We start from the raw sequence: 7,462 nt of genomic DNA, 5'->3' as shown, positions 1-7,462 counted from the left end.
GTAAGAACTCGACAGATTCTTATGAGCAATATTAACCCTGTTAACCAATAAATTAGATAAATTAGTTAGTCAATTCAATTGAAGAATACAATAGGAATGTTAGATAGCACATAACCTTAGATCATTTTCATCACATTGATAATATAAAAATATGCTCTTCCACTATTTAGAATTCATTCGGTATTTTCTTTTAGTTTAATTACTTTAACATCACTTCTTTTGGGTTTATTCCTTGTTTAGATAATTCGGATAGTCTAATTTAGTTAATAGTTAATCACAAGTCCTCGTGGGTTCGACATCCGACTTTTAGTCACTTTATTACTTGACGACCGTGTATACTTGCGTGTACGTTTGGCCGCAACAAGTTTTTGGCGCCATTGTCGGGGACTTAGAAATTAGCTGTTCTCCTATATTAGACTTTTTCTTTTATCTTTACAAGTGTGGTTTTTTGGGTAAATATTTTTATTTTGATAATTATTTGATTTTTTTTCTTAGTGTGTTTCTAGTTCTCTCAGCATGATATCTGGGGATGAAATGTACGGAGGAAATGTTATTGATGAAGATGTTTGGTTGATGGAAGACTTTTATAGCCCGTATTTTTGGGCTTGTCATGACCTGGCTTCTTGGAAGTCTGAATTTGATTTTGGGAGTAAGGGTTGGTATTGTGACGAATATTATCGCTTTAGGGAATATGCGTAACAATGTTGTCTTCTAACAACATTGATGAATAATTAGTCTAAGGAGAGAGTTGAGCTTGCATATGAAATTGACACTTTTAGCTTGGGTGTGCATAACTTGGATGCAGAATTTAGTGCAAAGGTTGATGCGTGTAATGCCCAACAATTTAACGATGAGTTGTGTGAAACTGAAAAAAATCTTCTAGATCAAATTGAGGAGCTAAAGCGAGAATACCAATCATTAGACCATGTTTTTCTTGAGGATGCCAATGTTGAGAATAGTACTTTAAAGTCATATGAGTGAGTAGATAATATTACTTTGGGAGAATTGAGTATGTGTATAAATGAGAATGTAAATAGTAGTCAAATTCATAATTTAAGGCGCATTAGACCTCATTCCAATCATTTTTCCACATTGTGTTTAGATAGTAAGATAGTAATCGAGTTATCTGAGCCTATGAGGGAGTCAAAAGGTGAGGATGAAAGTGCCTATATTCTTGAAATTGTTGTGCCGAAAAGAAAAAATTATACTCCTCATCTAAAGGCCGATAAGTGTAGAATGAAAATTTTATTATTTTGCTTGGTTATCTTTGTAGACCCACCACTGGAGCATAGCCGCAGACTGGATGTCATATTAAGGATACAATTCATAAGTTCGAGATGGAGAAAAAAGTAGTTAACGTCGTACCACGACGTTAAATTAGGCGCTTCTTAGGAGGCAACCCATCTTTACTGCTTTATTTTATTTTTGTTTAATATTTTTTATTATTTTTATCGTGTTGTTTTATTTTGTAAAATTATGAGAAGATGAAGCAAAGCCATAGGAAGTATGCAAAAGTGAGCCAAATGGCTGGAACTATTGAGAGGTACCCGCACAAAGGACCATCCTTGAGAGAAGTCTGAGTACCTCGTGAGCTGCTATTGCTTCGGCCTTTGGCCTTTCAAGGATTTTCTTGTTCACCCTTGTTATTTTTGATTTATTTGTGCATTGAGGATACTACACTCTTTTCAGTGTGGGCGGAAGATTCGATATGGTTTGTATAGTATTATATTAGTATATTATCTTTTTATTGTTAGCTAACTTCTTATTTTAAATTGTACAGTTAGTAGAATTAACGGTGTAGTAGTAATAGTAATAGAAAAAAAAAATTGAACTTTTCCCGACGATGGATCTCCTAGGCAGTTTTCTTGAGGGATTAAAGTCTTAAAAATGAAAAATAAAAAAACACAAAAACATATCTTTTAGCTTACTTTAGGTAGTAATAATCCCACGTGATTTTTCTTTGTGCCTCGGTTCTTTTCCATGGGATGTAGTTTGAACCGAGTAGTAATTTTTTTTATTTTTAGAGTAGGTTAGACTTCAGAGAATAAATGGAAGAAAGATGAGATTCCTAGGTGACCTTGACTTGTTTGATAATAGCATATTTAGGCTTTAGCATATGTAGTATCTTCCCGATAATTTGAAATTATTGATGATGCCTTGTTTAGTTGGATAGCATGTCTTGTGACGCCTATGTCTCATTCACTTGACTTATGTTCACTTTGTGTTTAATGCTCAATATCTCGTGCTCCATGAATGCTTGTATTAGTTTGAGAGTCGGAATGTGACTATCCTTAGTGAGTCACGTGTCATGTGTAGTGAGGTTTTTGTGTAGTCCATGTATTATACTTGTGTCTGGAACTTTCCTTGTATGTGAGTTGAAACGAAATTTTACGTGATGCTCGGTTTAAAAATGATTTTAGGCTTTATTTGATCTTTTTTTGAGCTTTATCGCTTATCATGAATAAAATTTATCCTTAGTTAACCCTTTTGAGCCTACAGACTTTTATTTGGCACCCACATTATAAGCCTATACTCTTTGTTCTTAATTGATATTGTTTTGATCCTTTTACCTCTTAAAGCACTTTAATTGTGAAATGAGCGCTAAAAGAAGTAAGAAGGGACTAAGTGCGGGGTGGTTTTTGAGTGAAACCAATGAAAGAAATAAGGGTGCACTTGTTTTGTAAAATAATACACCACTACCAGAAAGTGAAAAAGGAAAAAAGAATAATCTGAAAAGAAGAGAAAAAATGTAGATGAATAAATATCTTGTTTTTGTTGGAGTGTAAATGACGATAGTTCTTAAAGAAAAGGGAATATTTGTGGAGGTGATATTGTTTATGAAGTTGAAGTTGGATTGAGAGAATTTGTGCTTAAAGTTAGTTTTGTAATGTGTTAAAGTTCTTAAGAGGGTAAACCATTATTCCTAAATATATCTTACCCATCCCTTAGCCCACATTACAACCACGAAAAAGTCCTAATTGATTTTAGATCGAGCGAGCCTACATTAGTAGAGATTTACATTATGGGCAAGCCTATGGTATTAACTGCATGCATGTGACTTCTTTTGTTAGAGTGGGAGATTTTCTTTGATATATGTGACTCTTTAAACTATATTTGATCATGAGATACGAATATGTGGATTTAAATTACTCTATTGTTCTTGTTGTAAGGGTACACAGTTTCACGAGGGATGGGTAACATTATTAGGATTCTCTATGATGTTGGGTATAAAAGCCATGAGTGCATTGTGACATTGAGTCGGTTTTTGAGGCTAGGATTGTTATGAGCACGTTGTCTTTGTTGTGAATATTTTTGAAGAATGGCATAAGTAAAGGAAAGTATAAGCGATTGCATATGCTACAATTTAATTATTGTTATCAACCATGATCATTGGTGTAGTGTGTTTAAAATGTGTAAATATAAAGCGTTCAAGAATAGTGTGAATTGTTGGCTTACTCGAGGACGAGAAAGAGTTTAAGTGTGGGGTGTTGATGTTCGGCCATAAATACATATATTTAACCATTATTGCCTCATATTATAGAACTTTTAATCATCTTTTGAGTATTAATTACATTATGTTGTGCTTAATATTATATTTTAACTAAAACATTTTAGAGCAAAATTAAATAAAACACGGAAGAAAAAAATAGAAAAATAAAAAAGGAGACAATGGGGGGACACCTTTTGGTGTTTGCCCCCCCCCCCCCCCAAGTGAAGGACAAGAAAAATGGAAATAAGCAACAATGAAAGAAGGCATCAGGCGCTTAGAGCAAATTGAAGGCAAAAGCGTACTAACTTTAGCGCCAGGGCCAGCACCAGGCGCTGCCATGGACGCTCGAATTGGGACTTGTCCTATTTCGTCAGGGACTTAGTTATTTCGGCCCTACACAGTCCCAACTTGTATAAAAGGGGTTCTAAATCTATTTTAGACGGGAGGACGATTTTGAGAGTAACTTTTGACCAAGAGAGAGCACAGAGCCGCCATGGAGGCCAGGTTTCATCTTTTGTTCCACCAACCTTAGTAATTTTTATATTTCTTTGTATGATTTTTTGTTTTGCTACCATGTCTATGTGGAGCTAAACTTCACGTTCTAGGGTTGTGGTTCTTTCATGACTATTGTTATTCGGATATTAATTTTGCCTTCTTGATTTATCATATTAGTTTATTTATTCAATCTTACGCTTAATTAGTTAATTGCTTGATCAACAATTGAATACTATCTACGAATCTAGAATTCTCACTTTCGAGTTCAACTCTCAGCACGTACCGATAAGAAATTGGCAATCAGTTAATAAGGAGATTTTTACCTTTTATAGAGTTGTACCTAATGTTGGATTTTCCTACTATATAAAGGGGGTATGATTACTTGTAAAACACATTGTAACTCGCATTTCAAGGCAATACAACATTAGTTTCTCTGCTATTAGCTATCTTTCTTATTCATTAGGGTTGATCTTGGTGAGTCCGGGTCAAGGTCGATCATTTCACTGAGACTTGAACTATCTCAATCGCGTGGTCTGAATTTATTCTATCTTTGTTTATTCATTATTTACTTCGTCAGTTGCTTTGTGTTGAATTAAACCACGTATCCTTAAAATCATTTACAAATTTAATTATTATCCGATTTTGAGTGTAAACAGTTTGGCGCCCACCGCGGGCTAAGGATAATAGTGGCTGTTTGATACAAACTTCTATAACACACCCTATTTACACTTGTTCTTTGGAGTACTTTTGATTTCAGGTTAAAGTCTGAAATGCCGAACTCCTAGTCTGCCCCTCTGAACGTGGATGCTGAATTCGGCCACCATGGCAAGAACAATAACATAGCACCCGGTAACGAGGTGCCCCTCGTCGATCCCAATGGAAGTCCTTTTTCAAGGGTGTGGACTCGGCTGTTTTGGAAGACTTTACCGGGTTGGACAACTTGGAGGTGCCGAGGAAGCAGTCGTCTTCAAAGACCGATGGGCTGAATTCAAGCCCAAAGTTGATCAACTAGTTTCCTACCCCGAGTACAGATCCCGGCCGTAAGAGGTCAATAATCATCATCGTCCTGGAGGATGCCCAAGTTCTTTCCTCTCCCGTAGGAGTAGCGAGTTACTGTCGGTGCCTGGTAATGGAAAAAGACTAGGTGAAAATGAATAAGGTGGGCGTACCGTGCCTGTTCAAGGAAGCACAACAAGTGTTGAATCGGGTAAGGCACCAGTACGCTCTTTCATCCTCTACCTTAGTTCTTGATATTTCTCACGTCTTCCCCCTTTATATTTTTACAAGACTCGGTACCCTATCATGAAAGATTTCTTCAATACTGGGCTAAGGTTAACTAGCTCAAGCCGAGACCGGGGAGCTTGCTAAGAAAAGAGATATGTATAAGCTTCTCAGCAAGCAATACGAAGGGGCCGTCAAGAATCTCCGGGACGAGTTGGATGCAGCTCAGAAGGAGCATGCCAACTAATCGAAACAGGTAAAGATTTTCAAGGTTAGCGATGATGACTTAGACATGGTGACTAATGACCAAATATCATAGGTCCAGCAGAAGATTGACCGGATCGACCAACTCCGGGCTGAAATGAATGAGGTCTAGGCCATAGCCGATGTCTTGAAGGGAAAAATGGACTAGCTGGCTTCGGAAAAGGAGATCGCCAAGGAGCAGCTGGTATTGGAAGAGATCCAACTCCGAGTGGCGAAAGAGAAAGTCGAAGCACGTGCTAGATAAATCGAGGACCTCCAAGCTCAAAGGTCAACGAGATACCCTTGGCAAAGAGCTCGAAATAACGAGGTTCGAGTCGGAAACAATCAGGGTTGATGCTGAAGAGATGGTGTCCCAGTACAGGGCCGATGTCGAGGAAGTCGAGGCCCGCCTAAAAGTCACCGTTGAATACATGGAGTGGTTGTCATATACAGAGACCCTCGAGGAAATCCATGCCCAATGTTTTGACCTCTCAGGTTAGATTGAAGAGGTGTAAAGGCTCGATATTGAGGCCAAGAAGTTGGCTGAACTTGAGGATGATGAAGGCTCTGAGGTCTCAACGAATCCGAAGATGGAGAAGACCCCGACGACTCTAGTGACGAGGCGGCTTCTGGTGAATATCAGACGTAGGTGCCTTAGGAATTTTTCTTTGTTTTTGCATTTTATACATTTGTTGAGGCCGTTTTTATTGGCCTTTGTAAAGACATTTTGAAATGTTTATAAAGTTTTTTCCCTTTCGGTGATTTTCGAGTTTACCATCTTTTCATTGCAAAGATTTAAAATGCCCTGGTATGGAATTAGATGTTGCAATAAGCCGATTTTCAGAGGCTCAAATAAGACTTGTCCCCGATGCAAGTTTTGCTTAAAACTTATAGGGGCTTGGAATTACTGGAAGTTTCCCCGAGATACTTGTTTAAATATTTTTTGATTAAAATTTTGCCGAGGGTAATCTTCTAACAAGTTTAGAATTTTGAAGGCCTTATGTTTTGATTACGGGCTTCGGACCTCTCCGAGCCATTTTAGGGTGGTCGTAGCCTTTTAAGTTCAGGCATTGCCTAACAGGCTTTGTACCTCTGGGCTTCGATAGCACGAGCCGTCCAAGCTATCTTGGACGACTGTCCTCGAGTGGGGGTGGCCGTAGCCTTTTAAGTTTAGGAACTGCCTAATAGACTTTTGTTCCTCCGAGCTTCGATAGCTCGAGCTGTTTGAGTTTTTATTGGACGACAGTCCTCGAATGGGGGTGATCTAGTGGATCCGGATAGAGGCAACCCTTGGGTTCGATATCCTTAAGGAACAAAATGTATTAGTCTTTAGGGACAAAATATGTATCTACAAGGTAGAAACTTTCTTTCATTTTTGTGCGTAATATACAAGATTGTAAGTGTGTACAAACTTCGTGTTATGGCTTAGGTGGTCTATGCAGGAACGATTCATTTGACCGCTTGGCCCCTACAATAAATCCTATCCACTGAGCCTAGACTGTTCAAGCACAAAATTTCCTTCCTTACTATAAATCATTACCCGAAGGTGATGGCCCCCAATATTCTAGGTCGATCGTCGATAGGGCTTGGATACTGATGATGTGACCATCGACTTTGGTTCATAACCAGTTTTTGATTCTAAGTTAGCACGATCCATTGTTTCCTCATTAAAAACCTTGTCGGAAAACCCATTTGGGACAAAATCGGTTTAAGGGAAAAAGAGTGCAACGTGTGCTTTTAGGCCTCACAACTACATCGTCCTTTGGTTGTTGCCTGCAAGTTAGTCCAATTCGTAATATATAAAAAAAGATATGAGGGGGGTTGTACCTTAGCAGTAGTATCGTTTTAAGTGGGTCACGTTCTAGTTGTTCGGTAGTCGCTCACCATTCCCCGCTTCGAGTTTATACGAACCTTTATCGGTAATCTCGATAATTCGATATGGACTTTCCCAATTTGGTCCTAGCTTCCCTTCATTCAAATTCTGGGTGTTTGTGTCACCTTTCTTAACATCAA

Source organism: Nicotiana tabacum, chromosome 6 (genome assembly GCF_000715075.1).
Source record: "Nicotiana tabacum cultivar K326 chromosome 6, ASM71507v2, whole genome shotgun sequence".
In the NCBI taxonomy this organism is placed as follows: domain Eukaryota; kingdom Viridiplantae; phylum Streptophyta; class Magnoliopsida; order Solanales; family Solanaceae; genus Nicotiana; species Nicotiana tabacum.
This window is presented reverse-complemented; position numbering follows the sequence as displayed.